Here is a 21,280-nt window from a genome sequence, read left to right as displayed (position 1 = left end):
CAGCAGGATATACCCGCCTCCAGGCCCTGAGCTAATCAGTTTAAGCTTATTGTCTAAGGAGGTAGACACGGTCTGGAGTTCTCTCCAGACCAGGTCTTATGTTTTATTATTTTCCTAGTTAGGGAATGTGTTTTTTATTCCGTTTTCTTTCCTGTTTTCAGGTAGGGACTCAGGAACTGAGGCTCACTGTTTCCCCATTGCGAGTAGGGGGCACAGACATTGCGTATATGCGCTGTTCATGCCCTCTCGCCAACGGTCAGCGCCTGGGGTTGTACCTCATGGGTCCGGGTCCCCCTATCTCCCTGCTCGCCTCGCTCGCACATGGTAGCCCGGCGTGATGCAGGTAACTAAAGCTGACTGAAGACTTCATAGAGAAGACTTCATGAGGTAAGTTCTTCAGACTGAGGTGAGTATTTCCCCCTTTTAGGTGTGGACTTGCAACCTCTGGAGACCCCTAGTTTTTGGCCCACTCTTTATTTTATCAGTGCAACCCCTTGGTTGGTCTGGGGGCTTATTCAAGATGGACTTGCAGCCCTCTCTTAGTTTCAGGTTAGGGACATTTTTTCTTCGCCTCCTTCCCGCAAGGTGGCGTTCCTTATTGCTCTTACCTCTGTTAGTAGGGTGTCAGAGCTGGTAGTTTTCTCCTGCCGTTCTTCCTTCCTGGTTGTATACCAGGACAAGTTGTTTTCCGTCCAGGTCCGTCCTACTTACCTGAGATGGTTTTTGACTTTGTCATCTCAATGAGAAAATCATCCTACCGTCCTTTTGTCCGGTCCCTTCTCATCTCTGGAAGCGTTTGTTCCATAACCTGGTTGTGGTGAGGGCAGTTCAGACTTCTCTCCTTTTTTTGTGTTTCCGGAAGGTCGTTGTATAGGACAACTTGCTTCTACGACCACCTTTTTTTTCAGTGGATCCAGTCTGCTCTTTTTTTGAGAGCTTACCGCTGCAAGGGGAAGATTCCACCTTTCAGGGTTTTGGCTCATTCCACCCATTTTTCGGGGCATCCTGGGCCCTCCGCTACGTGGCTTCGGCCTTTCAGTTCTGTAAGACGTCCGTGCGGTCATCTTTGTACTCTTTCTCAAGGTGCTACCAGATTCTTACCTTCGCATCAGTTGATACTACTCTGGGCTCTAAGATGTTGCAAACGGCGTTGGTCCCACCGTCCACCTGTCTGTTTCCTTACCCACCCAAGGGACGGCTTTGGTACGTTCCACGGTCTGTGTCCCCCAATGGAGCCGATAGAGAAAAAGAGATTTTTTAAGACTTACCGTAAAATCTCTTTCTCGAAGGATCCATTGGGGGGACACAGCTCCCGCTCTTTTGGGTTTCTCTTTGGTTATCTGTCCGAGGGCGGGTTCAGTTATATCTTTTCTTCTGGTTCTCGGACAGTTCGTGTTTTTTCCTTGACCTGTCGGTCCTCTCCTATTGCTCTGGTACTAAAACTGATTAGCTCAGGGCCTGGAGGCGGGTATATCCTGCTGGAAGAAGCCGACTTTCTTGTTGCCATAGCGTCACACCTCCTAGAGACAGCAGCATGCACCCACGGTCTGTGTCCCCCAATGGATCCTTCGAGAAAGAGATTTTACGGTAAGTGTTAAAAAATCTCCTTTTTACTAGAAAATCTACGGTGAAACAAAAAAAACTAAAACATTTTAAATAATAAATAATAATTGAAAGGGTTTAATTTCCATGCAGTGCACTTTTTGGTAAAATTACATTGAGCGAGATATATCAAAACCTGTGCAGAGGAAAAGTGGTACACTTGCCCATAGCAACCAATCAAATCGCTTCTTTCTTTTTTTACAGGGCCTCTGAAAAATGAGAGAAGCAATCTGATTGGTTGCTATGGGCAACTGTACCACTTTTCCTCTGCACAGGTTTTGATTAATCTCCCAAATAATCTTTATTCTGTAGGTCCATATGATTACACTGATATACAATTTATATAGGTTTTGTTTTATTTTTCGACAAACTTTTTGTGAGAAAATGAGTAGGCTTACAATTGTCCTTCTCAGACCTCTATAACACTTTAATCTTTTTTTTTTATGTGCCATGATATGTATTGTACTTTTTGATACTGTATTTGTTTAGATAGAACTTTCTGAACAGTTTTATAAAACTATCTGTGTTTAATAAAAATGTTATATCCATCTGCCTTAATATGGTGCAGGGGAAACCTAAAAAAAAACCTGATGTTTGTCTAGCCCCGGTCCCCCATAATCTACACCGGCCCAGACCTGGATTACAATAGTTTCCACTTGTTTTTTTTTCTGCCAGTTTTTGAGCCAAAGACAGAAATGTATTAAAAAGGAATAGGACATATAAAGGAAGGACTTACACTTCTCCTCCCTTATGGATCCACTTCTGACTTTGGCTCAAAAACTGCAGTGGAAGTTTTCCAAAAACTGCCAGAAAGAAACAAAGTGGAAACTAAGCCTCTGGAGAGCACTTTTTAAAGTCGCACAGTTTTGATGAAACTGAGACCTTTTGTGCAAAAAAAATCGTAGAGAGGAAGAATCATATGAAGTAGTGTTCTGAAATGATTTATTGTTTTTTGCTTACATGCATCAAATTTATCAACCCCCTGCGATAGTGTAATAAATATGTCTTACATAAGCAAAACCAAAGCAAAATTAAATTACTTTAAAACACACTTTGTAAAAACAACAATGGTAAATGTCCCCCAGCGGCTTTTCTTTAAAGGGGTACTCCCGTGGAAATGTATTTATTTTTTTAATCAACAGGTGCCAGAAAGTTAAACAGATTTGTAAATTACTTCTATTAAAAAATCTTAATCCTTCCAGTACTTTTTATGGGCTATAAAAAGAAAAAATGCTTTTCTTTTTGGATTTCTCTGATGTTACGACCACAGTGCTCTCTGCTTACCTCTGCTGTCCATTTTTGGAACTGTCCAGAGCAGGAGAAAATATCCATAGCAAACATATGCTGCTCGGGACAGTTCTTAAAATGGACAACTGTGGTTGTGACACCAGAGAAATCCAAAAAGAAACGCATTTCCTTTGTAGTATACAGCCCATAAAATGTATTCGAAGGATAAAAGGAGATTTTTTAACACATTGAGGGTCTGTGTCCATTGAGGGACACAGACCGTGGGTGTATGCTGCTGTTTCTAGGAGATGTGACACTATGGTAACAAAAACAGTTGGCTCCTCCCAGCAAGATATACCCCCCTTCAGGCTCTGAGCCAATCAGTTTAAGTTCCAGAGCAATAGGAGGAGACTAACAGGTCAAGAAAAAAACCAAAACTGTCCGAGAACCAGAAGAAAAAACATAACTGAACAGAGAACCAAGGAAAATCCCAAAAGGGTGGGAGCTGTGTCCCCCAATGGATCCTTCGAGAAAGAGATTTTATGGTAAGTGTTAAAAAAAATCTCCTTTTCTCTATCGGCTCCATTGGGGGACACAGACCGTGGGACGTACCAAAGCCATCCCTTTGGTGGGCAGATAAGCAGTCAGGCAGACGGCCGTTCCACTTCCGCCTGCAACACTTTACGGCCCAGACTAGCATCAGCCGATGCGAAGGTATGAACTCGGTAGAACCTCGAGAAAGTGTGCAAAGACGACCAGGTACCTGCCTTGCAAATCTGCGAGGCCGAAGCTTTATTCTGGAGAGCCCAGGATGCCCCAACAGAACGGGTAGAATGAGCCACAACCCTGAAAGGAGGAATCTTCCCCTTACAGCGATAGGCCTCCGAAATGGCAGACCGAATCCACCGAGAAATGGTGGCTTTGGAAGCAGGTTGTCCCTTGCGATGACCTTCCGTAAGGACAAAAAAGGAATCACACTGACGAAACGAAGAAGTGATGGAGAAATAAGACTGAAAAGCCCGCACTACATCCAGCTTGTGTAGTAAGCGCTCCTTAGGATGAGAAGGAGCTGGACAAAAAGACGAGGGGACAATTCCTCATTGAGATGAAAGGCCAAAACCACCTTAGGCAAAAAAGGAGGGATCTGGCCGGAAAACAACCTTGTCTTGGTGGATCACCAGAAACGGAGAACGGCAGGAGAGAGCTGCAAATTCAGACGCCCTCCGGATGGAGGTGATAGCAACAAGAAATGCCACTTTCCAAGAAAGGAGGTGGAGAGACACCTCTCTAAGGGGCTCAAAGGGTGCACCCAGGAGGGCACTCAGAACCAAATTCAAGTCCCAAGGGGGAGAGGGTGACCGATAAGGAGGAACAGCATGCGTCACTCCTTGAAGGAAAGCCCGGACATGAGAATTAGAAGCCAGGGGCCGCTGGAAAAGAACAGTAAGGGCCTAAACCTGACCTTTAAGGGAACTGAGAGACAACCCTAGTTCCAACCCCGACTGCAAAAAGGAGAGAAGACGGGGAAACGAGAAGGTACCGGGGAGAAGTCTTCACACCAACGAAAATAAGACCGCCAAGTACAATAGTAAATTCTTGCAGAGGAGGGCTTACGAGCCTTGAGCATAGTGTGAATGACTTGGGAAGAGAACCCGCGGGCCCTCAAAACTACGGTCTCAACCGCCACGCCGTAAAATGCAGCGACTGTAAATTGGGGTGGCAAAGAGGACCCTGAGAAAGCAGGTCGGGACGGAGCGGAAGGCGCAGTGGAGTTACGTCCAGGAGCCTGACTACGTCGGCGTACCACGACCTTCGGGGCCAATCTGGAGCTAACAGAATGACGGTGATGTCCTCTGCCTTTAGCTTCCTCAGCACCCTGGGAAGGAGCGGAAGAGGAGGGAACAGATAGGGTAGGGCAAACCCCGCCCAAGGAATCACTAGGGCGTCCACGGCCAGAGCCTGAGGGTCCCGGGACTTGGACACAAAAGGAAGGATCTTCCGATTGTGCTGGGACGCGAAGAGGTCCACATCCGGAATGCCCAAGAGGTGGCAGAGTTGTGCGAAGACCTCTTGATGTAGAGACCACTCACCGGGGTCCCAGTTGAGCACCCCCAGAATGTGAATCGCCAAAATGGCCGGAACCTTGCTCTCCGCCCAGGTGAGAATCTCGGTCACCTCGGCCATGGCTGCCGAGCTGCGAGTGCCGCCCTGTCGAATTATGTACGCCACGGCCGTGGCATTGTCCGACTGAAAGCGGACAGGACGGGACTGAAGACGGGACTCCCAATGAAGAAGACAAAGAAGAAACGCCCATAATTCCAAAATGTTTATCGGAAGAAGGGTCTCCTGGGGAGACAAGAGTCCCTGAACCGTCCAATCCCTGAACACGCCGCCCCAGCCCGACAGGCTGGCATCCGTTGTAAAAACCTGCCAGTGAAGGGGAAGAAATGACCGCCCATGGAGAAGGGGGGGGAGCGGAGCTACCGGAGCAGAGACTGACTGACCCTGCGAGGGAGAACAATCTGACGATCAAGGGACAGAGGAGACCTGTTCCATTGGGAACGAATTGAAGTCCCAGGAAGGTTAGAGACTGGGTAGGGCGGAGGACTGACTTGTCCCGGTTGACCATCCACCCGAAGCGAGTCAGAGTGTGACCGAGATAATGAGAAATTGACATAATAGTATATAGACATCAATAATTGCAGAACATTTCTTTATTCAATGCTTTTATTCACTATTATTTTATTTTAACTCCTGAAAGTTATCCCTTGTGTTCAGATCTCCCCAAGATTATCTAGTTATAACTTTCATAGGCTGGATTCACACTGACATTGTACTCCAACCAATCAGGGCCCATTCAGCTTTTTTGTTCTTTGTGACACCCCTGTGGAAGTTGCCAAGAGCATGTACGTCATGGGTCGGCTCCCATTCTATAACACAGGGCCACGATGTGGCCCAGCGTCATAGCGGGTCGGGCCCGGCACCTAGCAACGGCCTGGACCCGTGGCTAATAGCGCGCAGCACTAATCGCGGTGCCGCGCGCTATTAACCCTTTAGACGCGGCGTTCAAAGTTGAACATCGCATCTAAAGTGAAAGTAAACTAATGCCGGTTAGCTCAGGGAGGTGTTCGGGATTGCCGCAATGAAATCGCGGCATCCCGAACAGAGGGTCCCTACCTGCCTCCATGCCGTCCGATCGCCGAATGACTGCTCAGTGCCTGAGATCCAGGCATGAGCAGTAAAGCGGCAGAATCATTGATCAATGGTTTCCTATGAGAAACCATTGAACAATGTAAAAGATCAGTGTGTGCAGTGTTATAGACCCCTATGGGAGCTATAACTGCAAAAAAAAAGTGAATAAAGATCATTTAACCCTTTCCCTAATAAAAGTTTGAATCACCCCCCTTTTCCCAGTAAAAAAAAACTGTGTAAATAAAAATAAACATATTTGGTATCACCGTGTGCGGAAATGTCCAAATTATAAAAATACATAGTTAATTAAACTGCACGTTCAATGGCGTATGCGCCCAAAAAAGTCCAAAATAGCGTATTTTTGGTCACTTTTTATATCATGAAAAAATGAATAAAAAGCGATCAAAAAGTCTGATCATTAAAAAAAAATGGTACCGCTAAAAACTTCAGATCACGGCGCAAAAAAATGAGCCCTCATACCACCCCATACGCGAAAAAAGAAAAAGTTATAGGGGTCAGAAGGTGACAATTTTAAACTTATAAATTTTCCTGCATGCAGTTATGATTTTTTTTCCAGAAGTACGACAAAATCAAACCTACATAAGTAGGATATCATTTTAATCGTATACGGACCTACAGAATAAAGATATGGTGTCATTTTTACCAAAAAATTTCATTAATAGAAATGGAAGCTCCCAAAATTTACAAAATTGTGCATTTTCTTCAATTTTGTCGCACAATGATTTTTTATTCTGTTTCGCTGTAGATTTTTGGGTAAAATGACTGATGTCATTACAAAGTAGAATTGGTGGCACAAAAAATAAGCCATCATATGGCTTTTTAGGTGCAAAATTGAAAGAGTTATGGTATTTTAAAAGGCAAGGAGGAAAAAACGAAAGTGCAAAAACGGAAAACCCCCGGGTGATGAACGGGTTAAATACATTTTGACAATTCTGTTAAAAAGTTTGAGGTTTGAGGTTTTTTTTTTTCCTTAAAGTTTACCTGTAATCAACAAAAACTTTTGATATAATGAAGATAATACTATTATATGTATATTTGTAATATACATTGATTGAAATATGTGTATATTTTTGGGTGAAAAAATGTTGTCCTTGCAGCTATTGCTTGAGTCTCTCTATGAGGAGTCCAAATACAGGAAGTGAGGGAAGGATAAGCAGGGTTCTGTGCAGGCTCCTGGCTTGTCAATCATCCTGATGTGTGAGTCCAGAGCGTGTCATAGAGCCTCACTGCACAGAGCTCTGCTTGTCCACTCTCACTTCCTGTATTTGGATTCATAGAGGCACACAGGCAATAGCAGCAGGGATACAAATATTCACATTTTTTTTTTTAAAACAATAATAATAATGGTATTATCTACTTTATATAAAAAGTTTTTTTGGACAGGTACACTTTAACCCCTTAAAGGACCAAGCTCATTAAGACCTTAATGACCAGAGCATTTTTTTTTTTTGATAATCTGACCACTGTCAATTTAAGCATTAATAACTCTGGGATGCTTTTACTTATGAATTTTATTCCGAAATTGTTTTTTCGTGACATATTCTACTTTATGTTCGTGGTAAATTTTCATCGATAGTTGCATCATTTCTGGGTGAAAAATTCAAAAATGTCATGAAAAATCTGAAATTTTAGCATTTGTCTAGCTTTGAAGCTCAATGCTTATAAGGAAAATGGACATGCCAAATAAAATATCTATTGATTCACATATACAATATGTTTTATATTGGCATCATAAAGTTGATGTATTTTTACATTTTGAAGACATCAGAGGGCTTCAAAGTTTAGAAGCAATTTTCTAATTTTTTCACGAAAATTTCAAAATCTGAATTTTTCAGGGATCAGTTCAGTTTTGAAGTGAATTTAAGGATCTTTATGTTAGAAATACCCCATAATAAACCCAATTATGAAAACTGAACCCCCTCAACATATTCAAAATGACATTCAGAAAGTTTAACCCTTTAGGTGTTTCACAGGAATAGCAGCAGAGTGGAGGCAAAAATTCAAAATCTTCCTTTTTTACACTGTGTTCTTGTAGACCCATATTTTTTTATTTTTACAAGGGGTAAAAGGAGAAAAAGCGCCCCAAAATTTGTAACTTAAGTTCTCTCAGGTAAGGCACTACAGGGCTCAGAAAGGAAGGAGCAACAATGAGATTTTGGAGAGCGAATTTAGTGCTGAAATGGTTTTTAGGGGGCATGTCACATTTAGGAAGCCCCCTTGGTGCTAGAACAGCAAAAAAACAAACAAACACATGGCATACTATTTGGGAAACTACAGCGCCCAAGGAACGTAACTAGGCGTGTAGTGAGCCTTTACACCCCACAGGTAATTGACGAACTTTCGTTAACCCCTTAGCGAATATGGACGTTTATGAACGTCCATATGCGCGTCCCCATATATAATCCGCAGGTGAGCGTGCATCATACCTGGTGGGTCCCGGTTGCTATAAGACGGACATCGCCTCGGCCGGTATAGGCTGAGCGCCCCGTCATGTATGAAGCCGGCCTGCTCCTTACATGACAGTGGGCTCAGCCTATCACCAGCCAAGGTGGGACCTCGCTGCGGCCGGTGATGGGCTGACAGCTCTGTGACGTTCCCATCCCCAGAAACTCATATTTATTTTTGCAGCCCGGGCACAGGATAGTACAGTACAGCGCAGCGGCTAATAATTATTTGGGGGGCAGCGCTCGCAGCTGACATATGATTAGTTAGGGGGGACAGCGCATCGCTGGGCTGATAAACCGGGGGGAGAAGTGGCGCCCATGGGTCACATAACCGTGGAACCGCCATAACTTACAAAAATACTGTGATACACATTTGTGGTCATACCGCTGAGCTCTATTTCAGGGCACTTTACATTTTATAAGGTTCACAATACAAACACAAATTTAGGTACAGAGTAAATTACACAATGGTAGGAATAGAGGGCCCTGCCCCTAATGGCTTACAGAGGATGGGGAGGAAACAGTATGTGAGGGGGACAGCTGAAATACTATTACCGGCAAACTATTACACCCAGCCTATGGCAGGGTGTAAAAGCAGTACTACCATGATAGACACAGTCTATCTAGACTTCACGAATATAAATTGAATGGCATCCTTCATAGTGCCACACGGATAGGTGATTAAAGGCTGGAATTGTCTCTACACTAACTGCCAAGATCCTGTGGTCACCATTGATGGAGACTTCTGGGTAGTTAAAGGGGTATTCCAGGCAAAAACTTTTTTTTATATATCAACTGGCTCCAGAAAGTTAAACAGATTTGTAAATTACTTCTATTAAAAAAATCTTAATCCTTCCAATAATTATTAGCTTCTGAAGTTTTCTGTCTAACTGTTCAATGATGATGTCACGTCACGGGAGCTGTGCATGATGGGAGAATATCCCTTGCATGATGGGAGAATATCCCCATAGGAGCTGGACAGCTCCCGGGACGTGAGTCATCAGAAAGCAGTTAGACAGAAAATAGCAACTCAACTTCAGAAGCTGATAACTATTGGAAGGATTAAGATTTTTTAATAGAAGTAATTTACAAATCTGTTTTACTTTCCAGAGCCAGTTGATATATATATATATATATATATATATATATATATATATATATATATATATATATATATATATATATATATATATATATATATATATAAAAAAAAAGTTTTTGCCTGGAATACCCCTTTAAATGGTCAGAATCAAACTTGACTCTATTCCTCATCACTGACTTTAGCTGTTAACTGATAATTCTGGCAACTAGGTCTAAAACTAAGATGAGACTTCATGTTCTGTATTTTCCATTGATGACTTTTTCCTCATAACAGACAGCAGTACAGTGGTAGGTGACATCAGTATAAAGATAACACTGGATCCACCACCATATACAGCAAAGATCAGCCCCTCCCCGCTACATGACCGCTAAAAAGGTCCCCAATTTATCTAAATGGGACAGGTCCTGTCCTGTTGCTGCATATGGTCCAAATGTCCTGCTGTAAAGCATATCACGAAATGCTGTTAAAAACAGTTTAGGCAATATGGCAACCTCCATAATAATGTATAAAAAATAAATTACAATCAGAAAATCGAAATCGATTAGAACGCTTGGCCCATGTTCACACATTGGAATTCCCATTTTATTCTGCTACGCTGCATCTGGTACGAAAGTTACAATTTCATTACATTCTTTCTGCGGACTCCGCATGGAATGCATAGCCGTCAATGAGATTTCTATGCGGTCCTAGCGCCCCCAAGTTATACTGGCGCCCGCAGTCTGTGGAATGTCCGCACAGAGATTTTCTCTGTGGACATTCCAAAGCATGAACATAGCCATAGAAAAAAGGAAAGGTTACAACATTTGCCTCTAATCAGTGAAATAAATAAATACAGGCAACACATTTCTTTCAGTACAAGACAAACAAAAGTGCAATAAGAAGAATGTAAATTTTAGAGCTTATTAATTGTACAATACATTTAGTTTAGCACAGAACAGCATTTACTTTTTAATATGCATTTTTAAGAAAAAAAATGGTTTAGTTAAAACCAGAGATTCTATATTTTACCCACTCATACATGGCGTTATCCCTTTCCTTGTATTTTACATAGTAATGCTATTTCAACCACTTAAGTTCACAGTTTTGGGTATTGGATTGATCTGTACCATATGGGATTTTTGTCTTTTTTAAGTTACAGCATTACATCTTATCACTTTAGGCATTCTCATGCAAGTGACTTGATTAAGCTGCTGTGTTACACATACAGAAATAATAAAAGAAAAATAGATGCTTGCCAGAAGGCGGGTGGCATTAGCATACTGCTAGGTTTAATAGTCCTAATAGTAACAGTGATCACTATGATGGAGCTGTTTTCCTTCTGTCTATGGCTGGCGGTTTCACCCGGCAGTATTTGGTTCGGTATTTTGGTTCATATATTTCAGTATTTGTAAGGGTGCAATCACACTGAGTAATTCAAGAGGAATTTTCTCGAGTAATTCCTCTTGAATTCTCCGCTTAGAAATAATTAACATCTGTTTTGCCATTGACTTCAATGTATTTTACTCTGCACTGTTCACACTGCGCAAATTCCGCTCGCAGTATTCCGTAGAACATGTTCATTCTTCTTGCGGAATACGCGAGCAGAAGTCCATTGAAGTCAATGTTAAAGTTTTTTCCGCTCAAAATCGTACTTGCGCGGAATTTGTGTGGAAATTAAATAAATAAAAAGGGAAATTCCAATTGTAGTTGTAGTCCGACAAAAAAAAAAAAAAAGTGTTTCCTCCTATATTCCGCATGGAAAATCCGCGTTAATTCCGCATGATTTTCGTGCAAATTTCGCGTTGAAAAAAAAAACGTGGCAGAATTTTTACACGAGGATTCCTTTCAAATTCCTTAGTGTGAACTAAGGGAAAATCAGAAGTGGACCATACAGAGAAAAAAGTAATTATAAGATTTGTACCTTTTCCATGATTTACACCCTGCTGTGCAAAACCAGCCTGAGGCTAAGTTTCTACCTTTTTTTTTTTTTTTAAATGCCAATTCTGCCGCATGGTGTTTTTTGGCCAAAAAACCCTGCGGCCAGATGTTAGCTGTAAATCAATGAGAAATCGCAAAATTCCTATTCCACTTGGCGTTTTTCCCTTTTTTCATCCTTTTGGCATTTTTTCACTCTTTTTTGGCATTTTTCATCTCCTTGGTAATCGCAGCATGTTGAGCCACTGGCGATTTTTTTGTCAAAATCGTGGCGTTTTTCTCCCATAGAAGTCTATGGGAGTGAAAAAACGCCAAGAAAAACGATATGTGGGTTTTAACTTTGGCGTTTTTTCAGGCGTTTTTTATTCTTTTTTGGACTTTAGCGATCCAAAAAAGTGATAGAGATACTTTTTATAAAAAAAAAAATCGTAGGGTGTGTGTGTGTTTTTCACTTTTTTTTCTTAATTGTTTACATTTTTTTAGGTAGTACTACTACTCCCAGCATGGAACAAACTGTTCCATGATAAGAGTAGTAGTACCTGTACTAATTGACAGATCGCCCGTTGCGATCCTCCTGTATAATGTATAGATGCAGCGGCTGCTCTTCTATGGTCCCCTGCACTGCCATATATATACACCTATTCATATTTCCCGCAGAGAGCTGTGATTGGCCAGATGGTTCCAGCCAATCACAGCTCTCTGTGGGAAATAGGAATATGTGTATATATACGTCAGTGCAGGGGACCAGAGAAGAGAGGCCGACCGCATCTATACATTATACAGGAGGATCGCAACGGGTGTCAGTAGTGATATCCGCTGTGATCTTTCCTTAACTGCAGGTACTACTCTCAAAATGGAGCACACTCTGCTCAATGCTGGGAGCTGTAGTACCTGCATTAATAGACAGATCGCAGCGAGTGTCAGAAGTTACACTCGCTGCGATCTGTCTATTAATGCAGATACTACAGCTCCCAGTATGGAGCAGAGTGTGCTCCATGTTGGGAGTAGTAGTACTTGCAGTTAAGGACACATCACAGTGGATGTCACTACTGATGCCCGCTGTGATCATTCTGTCTATAGCAGAGATGGAGCGAATGTATACAGCGCTCGCATCTCTGCTCTGTACTCCGGCGACTCACTCATTCATATTTCCCTCTGAGAGCTGTGATTGGCTGAAACCATCCGGCCAATCACCACTCTGGGTGGGAAATATGATTGAGTAATGTTCTATTCACATCACTGGCCAGAGTATAGAGCAGAGATGTGAGCGATGTATAGAGCCGCATCTCTGCTATATAATGGACGATCGCATCGCGTATCAGGCTGAGACACGGGGCGATATGTCTATTAGTACAGGTACTACTACTCCCATCATGGAGTCTGTTCCATGCTGGGAGTAGTAGTACTACCTAAAAAATGTAAAAAATTGAGAAAAAAAGTGAAACACACATGCTTTATTAAACATTAATTAAAATGTAGTTATAAAAAATGTAGATTTTGTTAAATAATTTATTTTTCCATCACTGCTGCATCCTTTTTTTTTTTTTTGGCAAAAAAACGCCAAAGGTGCCAAAAATGCTATTTCCACACAAATGAAAAAATGCCAGGAAAAACCCCAGAAAGATCACCAGATGCAGGACATTGCACTGGCGTTTTTTCCATGCGTTTTTCCATGCGTTTTTTTCAACCCAAAAAACGCAGGACAAAAAACCAAGTAGAAACTTAGCCTGAGACTGTAGCCCTAGTTACAGTGCAAAAAAAGACTAATAATTAATTAATTTTGTTTTAATAGCATTCTACAAAATAGACTGGACTACTTCATGACACAGCAGCCATTTGAACCGTTCTGATTTTTAACATTCACACTAATGCCTCATCTCTTCATCTGTGTCTACAGGACTCTACTCTTAAATGGGTACTCTGGTGGGAAAACATTTTTTTTTTCAGATCAACTGGCTCCAGAAAATTAAACAGGATTTGTAAATTATTTCTATTTAAAAATCTTAACCCTTCCAGTACTTATCAGCTGCTGTATGCTCCAAATGAAGTTGAGTTGTTCTTTTCAGTCTGACTACAGTGCTCTCTGCTGACACCTCTGTCCATGTCAGGAACTGTCCGGAGCAGGAGAGGTTTTCTATGGGGATTTGCTCCTGCTCTGGACAGTTCCTGATACGGACAGAGGTGTCAGCAGAGAGCACTGTGGTCAGACTGGAAAGAACAACTCCACTTGGTTTAGAGTATAAAGCAGCTGATTATTTTAATAGCAGTGATTAACAAATCTGTGCAACCAGTTTATTTGGAAAAAATTGTTTTGCACTGGAGTACCCCTTTAAACTGCACCCATTCTGTGCAATTTAGTGGGAGGAATTTTTATAAATCTACACCTGGTGCAGATTAGGAAAAATTCAGAAATGTTTGCACATACAATTGGTGCATACAATTTTAATGACTTTTTTTAAATTGATCTCTGCCATGCTTGCCAAAGAGGGTGGCGCTTAGCACACAGGAAGCATGCTAACATTTTTGACATATGTACAGCACCCTGGAATTATTGTCCCTTTAATCTCTTAACACTTTCAAGTGCATTGGAGTGGGTGCCACTCTGACAGTTTAAGGCTGGGGTAACTGTGACTACGAAATACTAGAAAAATGATACTTACCCAAGTGGAAAGGAAGTAGTACTGGACCTCCGGATCTATAAAGAAATAACATTATTGGTATATATTATAAATATACTGATTAGTCAAAAAGGGAAAAGGGATGTACATATCTACTAAGAGTTAAGGATTTAGCATAAGTGAATTGACATCAATAATAATGGCTAGCTGATACTAGTAAACAATGTATATAATTCATGTCTGATATGTAGATTTAGACAACATGAGATAGATCAGCTAAAAATAATATTAGATAAAAGGTATGATACATCCCCATTGGGGAGTAATGTGAAGGGTTAATCCCCTATATACCACCGTATGCGCAGTTTAAACAAAATGAAATATGAGAACTAAGTTTTCGCGCACCTCTATGTGCGCAGATATGTGGACTTGCGGCAGCGCGATATGCCAATAGAGTGCGGGAGTCCCACGCAGTAATTGACATGCATTATGCATGTCATGAAGGGAAATAATATTAGAAACGAAGTGTTCACGCACCTCAATACGTGCAGACATGCGCAGTGATGGTAGCGTGACGTGCCAGCAAATTTACTAAGTTTTCGCGCACGATCAGATGCGCATCCAGGCTGATGTCAAGTGCACCAATAGAGGAAGAACCCTCCCCTCAGCATGTCCCGATTGGCTAACAGCCCTGATATAGAATGGGTAAAGGAATGTGCCCATCATACAGGGAGACATGGTGATTGACCGAATCGGGATTATTGTCAGCAGATTGGCTGTTTCAGTCCAGAATCCCCATAATTATGTCACTAGGCGGTTTTTAAGCACCCCTGCTCTCGATTTCGGTGTTCAGTCCCGGACCTCTTGATAAAGCCACGGACGTGGTGAAACTGTCAAGTTTTAATGGCAGGATAGCCAGGCATATCCAGCGTACTGCAGACGCTGGGATTGCACTTCTAAGTTATAAATATACCGCACATATTGGCGGCTTGTACAACATGCATTCAATACATACATATGATAATGCAAGGCTATCTCTGTGGTTTTAAGTCACTTGGTGTGTGAGTTAATTAAATAAAATAAAGTATACAATTTTAAGTGGTGTGGGTTAAATAAAGGTTTTTTTTGGACCACCTTATTAGTTGGTCTATGAGTAAAATAAAATATAGATTTAAACTAACCCTCCACACACTGGTCTCGCTGGTGTGTAATTACATGCGCCTGGATTTATCAAGTGGTGTGTGCCTCTTGATAAATCAAATGCAATTCTACAATGGCAAAGGTTTACTTAAGACGGTGTGTGAAATGCTGGTCTTAGTAAATATTCTCTCCAGTTTATAGACCAGTAGGCTTTCTCAATTTTAGCAAGGAGCCCTATAGTACAGTATATTCTTCTTTGATGTCTTATACACACGCTCCACGCCACATCTGAGCAGAAATTGACATGTGGCGCAGTATTCAAATCCTTCTGCCAATGCTGTGGATTTTCCCCTATGTTGAGGGTTTTGGCTTTCTGATTGAAGTTTTGAGGATTGTGCTGACACAAGTGTGATTTTTTTTTTAATCACATTTATTTATTTGACTTTCATATAATTCATGGAGTAAAATCTGCAAGAAATCCTCACCAGTGATATATTGAAAAAGCCCTTACATTTCGTTTTTTAATGCCAAAATTAGGGCAGGGTCACATATTTCATGCTGTGGATGCTCTGACAGGAGTCACAGAGGGACTGCAGAGCGAGCTCTTGGCTTCAACCAAGTAGCTCTGTGTTTCCCGCTGTAGAGATCCACCGCTAGAGGTGGACACTTAGAGCTACACACCCGCAGCTGTGACTGCCGTCAGCGCATCTGCAGCGTGAAATACGCTGTGGATGCACCCCATGTGAGCCTGCCCTAAATATGGTATTCCAGGATTTTTTTCTGCCAAGTCGCTGATTGGCAGCTGTCTGCCTATACTGTGTATATATACTTTGTAAATTTACTGTGTCTCGGCAGAAAGCAGTAAACCAGCAGCTGGCGAGAAGAGGGAGTGATTCAGTAATTGTTTTTCTGGATATCAGGAGAATAACTACAAAAATTATCTACGTAATACATTGTTCTGTTTAGTGTCTTTGTCACTGGGTTAGGATGCCTTCAGTGCAGCATAAACCTATTGACTGATAATGTTTAACCCCTTAAGGACTCAGTGTTTTTCCGTTTTTGCACTTTCGTTTTTTCCTCCTTACCTTTTAAAAATCATAACCCTTTCAATTTTCCACCTAAAAATCCATATTATGGCTTATTTTTTGCGTCGCCAATTCTACTTTGCAGTGACATTAGTAATTTTACCCAAAAATGCACGGCGCAACGGAAAAAAAATCATTGTGCGACAAAATCGAAGAAAAAACGCCATTTTGTAACTTTTGGGGCTTCCGTTTCTACGCAGTGCATATTTCGATAAAAATTACACCTTATCATTATTCTGTAGGTCCATATGGTTAAAATGATACCCTACTTATATAGGTTTGATTTTGTCGCACTTCTGGAAAAAATCATAACTACATGCAGGAAAATATATACGTTTAAAAATGTCAACTTCTGACCCCTATAACTTTTCTATTTTTCCACATACAGGGCGGTATGAGGACTCATTTTTTGCGCCGTGATCTGTAGTTTTTATCGGTATGATTTTTGTTTTGATCGGACTTTTTGATCACTTTTTATTCATTTTTTAATGGTATAAAAAGTGACCAAAATAAGCTTTTTTGGACTTTGGAATTTTTTTGCACGTACGCCATTGACCATGCGGTTTAATTAATGATATATTTTTATAGATCGGACATTTACGCACGCGGCGATACCACATATGTTTATTTTTTTTTTATTTCACTGTTTTATTTTTTTTATGGGAAAAGGAGGGTGATTCAAACTTTTATTAGGGAAGGGGTTAAATGACCTTTATTAACACTTTTTTTTTACATTTTTTTTGCAGTGTTATAGGTCCCATAGGGACCTGTAACACTGCACACACTGATTTTTTACACAGATCACAGGCGTGTATTAACACGCCTGTGATCAGTGTTATCGGTGCTTGACTGCTCCTGCCTGGCCCTTCCGGTGTCCTGTAAGCTGTTCGCGGCGGTCCCGAACAGCCCGACTGAGCAGCCGGGTCACTTTCACTTTCACTTTAGAAGCGGCAGTCAGCTTTGACCGCCGCTTCTAAAGGGTTAATACCGCACATCGCCGCGATCGGCGATGTGTGGTATTAGCCGCGGGTCCCGGCCGTTGATGAGCGCCAGGACCGACGCGATATGATGCGGGATCGCGGCGTGATCCAGCTTCATATCGCGGGAGCCGGCGCAGGATGTAAATATACGTCCTGCGTCGTTAAGGGGTTAAAGAAGCGCTTTAAGAGATATATATATATATATATATATATATATATATATATATATATATATATATATATATATTTTTTTTTTTTTTTTTTTTCTCATGTTTAGTGTGCAGGATAAGGGCAGAATAAAAAAAAACTGGAGTTCTTTTTTAACCTGTTAAGGACCAAGGGCATATCTGTAGGCCTGAAATCCTAAAGCAGCTTTGAAGCTCGTTTCAGATCAGTGAGTGTCTGTTAGGCTGGGTTCACACCACGTTTTTCAAATACGGTTACCGTTTACGGTTTTCCTCTAAAAAACGTATGTCAAAAACCGTATGCAACCTTATACAACCGTATGACTCCAAATTAAAACGTATACGGTTTTTCCCCGTACGGTTCTATCCGTTTGCATCAGTTTTTGCCAACGGTTTTGCTATTTTGTTGGAATTAGTTTTCCAGCAATTTAATAAAGTTACTATTGTTCTATTGAAATTCCAATCTGCGCATGTGTCAACTCCAAAAACGGATTAGAAAAACCGTGTGCAACCGTATTCTGAAATTCTGTGTACGGTTCTCATAGACAACAATTTTAAAAGAACCATATACGGTTTTCCAACCGGAGGCAAAAACATGGTCGACAGTGTTTTTGCCTACGGTTGAAAAATCGGCAAAACCGTATCCGAGGCAAAACGGATGCAACCGTACACAACATTTGGAATACGGTTTACAATGCATTCTCTATGCATACTGTTTCGGATACGATCGTATACGTTTTTTTGCGGAAAACCGTATACGGTTACCGTATTTGAAAATGTGGTGTGAACCCAGCCTTACAATTAATAGCCAGACAATCACTGCTTATGACTGGCAGCGGCAATCTCGCATTTAACCCTTTAGACACTATGATCAATGCCGACCACGGCGTCTAAAGTGAAAGAAGTTGTCGGTAACTCAGTGGAGATCCGTGAGCTAAAATGGTGGAGGAGGGTCCCCTAACCTGCCTCCTGTTGCCGATCGCCGATCCAATTAAGTAGCCTGGCTTAATCACTTAAGGACTTAGGGCGTACCTGTACGCCCTGAGTCCGCTCCCGTTCTAGCGTCATAGTGGGTCAGGCCCGGGCGGGAACCAAGGCTATTAGCGTGTAGCACTGATCACGGTGCCGCGTGCTATTAACCTTTTTAGGCTATTAACCTTTTAGAAAGTTGATCTCCGCGTCTTAAGTGAAAGTAAACATATCCCGGCTAGCTCAGTCGGCTGTTCGGGACCGCCGCCGCAAGATCGTGGCATCCCGAACAGCTGGAACACAAAAGGAGGGTCCCTACCTGCCTTCTGTGTGTCCGATCGCTGAATGACTGCTCAGTGCCTGAGATGCAGGCATGAGCAGTCAAGGGGCAGAATCATTGATCAATGTTATCCTATGGGATAACAATGATCAATGTAAATGATCAGTTTGGGAAGGTTAAAGCCCCCTATAGAGGCTATAACATTGCAAAAAAAAAGTGAAAAAAACAAAGTTAATAAAGATCATTTAACCCCTTCCCTAATAAAAGTTTGAATCACCCGTGGAAATTTTGAATCAGCTGTGGAAATATAAACAAACGTGGTATTGCCGTGTGCAGAAATGTCAGAATTATAAAAAATATATTAATTTAAATTGCACGGTCAATGGCATACCTGCAAAAAAAAATTCCAGAAGTCCAAAATAGCGTATTTTTGGTCACATTTTATATCATGAAAAGATTCATAAAAAGCGATCAAAAAGTCCGATCAATACAAAAATTGTACCGCTAAAAACTTCAGATTATGGTGCAAAAAATGAGCCCTCATAAATAATATAAAAAATAATAGTTATAGGGTTCAGAAGATGACCATTTTAAACGTATTCATTTTCGTGCATGTGGTTATGATTTTTTCCAGAAGTACGACAAAATCAAACCTATATAAGTAGGGTATCATTTTAATCATATGGACCTACAGAATAAAGAGAAGGTGTCATTTTTACCTAAAAATGTACTGCGTAGAAACAGAAGCCCCCAACATTTACAAAATGGCGTTTTTCTTCAATTTTGTCGCACAATAATTTTTTTCCATTTCGCCATAGATTTTTGGGTAAAATAATTGGTGGCACAAAAAATAAGCCATCATATGGATTTTTTTGTGCAAAATTGAAAGAATTATGATTTTTAAAAGGTAAGGAGGAAGAAACAAAAGTGCAAAAACTGAAAAACCTTAAGGGGTTTACCAGGCTAGATCAGTGGATCGCCGATCACAACTGTATAATGTTGTGCCATAGGCATAGCATTATACAGTGAATGCAATCTAATGATTGCATATAAAAGTCCCCTATGGGGAAAATCCCCAAAAATCCCATAAAAAAGGGTACAGATAGAAAATAAAGATTACATTTTTTTAAATAAAAAATTAGTCCTCATACATCCTTGTATACGGAAAAATTAAAAAAGGGGTCAGAAAAGGACAATTTAATGCATATCAATTTTGTAAAAAAAAAGTTAGCATTTTTTTTTAAATATAGTTCAATAATAAAATTATATGAAGTGGGTATCGTTTAAATTGCATTGGCATACAGAATAAACATAATCGTATCATTTTTACTATAGATTGCACTGCGGAAATACCAAACCCCCCGAAACTTGCAAAGTTGCACTTTTCTTATAAATTTCCCTCTGCAAATAATCATTTTTTGGTTATGCGGTATATTTTATGGTAAAATGAAAAATGTCATTACAAAGTACAATTGGTCATGTAAAAAAACAAGCCCTCATATAGGCCTGTAGGTGGAAAAATTTAAGTAAATTAATGGTCGTCCATTGATAGGTTTTGTTCGTCCATTGACAGGTTTTGTATCCACTCTGGCTCATATTGGGGATCTCGAGAAGGCGATCCACTTCATGACATCCAAATGCCATATTAGGGCTAATAAATGGGAATTGTCATCATTGAAGAACAAATCATTGACTGTTTTAATGTTGTCATATTTTGTGCTACTGCAATGTTAATAATTCTGCTTCATTGCATGGATCTAAATAAACAATCATTTTAACCTGTGTCCCGTTTCTAACAGCTGTAGTCATACTTGCCAACAGTCATATCAATGCTACAAGCTGGTCTACAAAAGAAGTGTGGGCAAATGTTAATTTTTTTCTTTCCATAGATGGTGGTGTAGTAAAAATAATAAACAACCTATAGTTACCTGCTCCCCCACCACTGCAGTCACAATGTTCTCAGTACCCAGTCCTTTTGGCTTTTTTGTCGTCCATGTTACTTTGTGACCATGCTGAAACTGGACCTCTCAGCCAATCACTGACTGAGGCATGACCGTCATGACAACCAATTGGGGCAATTCCCGCATGGTCATGATGTCACAGAAAGCTAGAAAAAGTCTAGAGGACCATTAAACCAGAAGCACCATTACTGCAGTATTGTTTATTATTTTTACTACACCAGCCATGGAGAACTTTTTTTTTCTTTTCTTTCTTAGACTCAAATGTCCCGATTTTGGCTTTTAAAATGTTGATACCTATGCCATTGTACATATACATTTTAGCATGCATATTACAACCACAACACATTGCCCCTCCTCAGTTCTGGTGAGCCAAACTTAGATCACATTAGGTTCTCTGCAAATCTAAGTTTACCCCAGAAAAATCATTGAAGAAGCATGTTATGGCCTTATCATGGCAATCTGAAATTAGCTTAACAAACATTGGCATTTCTTTATGTATTTGTATGCACAGTTTTGTAAATGATGGTTTGTTGTATTCATATGTTAATTACAATTTCTGC

General features: G+C 40.9%; 1 protein-coding gene and 1 long non-coding RNA gene across 2 annotated transcripts in view; one reads left to right on the top strand and one right to left on the bottom strand.

The window, feature by feature from the left end:
* Positions 1-21,280, top strand: part of PDE4A (phosphodiesterase 4A) — a 1,221,221-nt gene that overhangs the window by 7,611 nt on the left and 1,192,330 nt on the right. The window lies entirely within an intron of this gene.
* On the bottom strand, positions 1,321-20,840 carry LOC130367786 (uncharacterized). Its single transcript, XR_008892173.1, has 3 exons — positions 20,688-20,840; positions 14,163-14,197; positions 1,321-1,566 (listed from the first exon to the last, which is right to left on the bottom strand). It is a non-coding gene; the product is annotated as an uncharacterized LOC130367786 (long non-coding RNA).

Source organism: Hyla sarda, chromosome 4, assembly GCF_029499605.1.
Source record: "Hyla sarda isolate aHylSar1 chromosome 4, aHylSar1.hap1, whole genome shotgun sequence".
Lineage (NCBI taxonomy): Eukaryota > Metazoa > Chordata > Amphibia > Anura > Hylidae > Hyla > Hyla sarda.
Note: the sequence above shows the minus strand (reverse complement) of the source record. Positions and strands in the feature narration are given on the sequence as shown.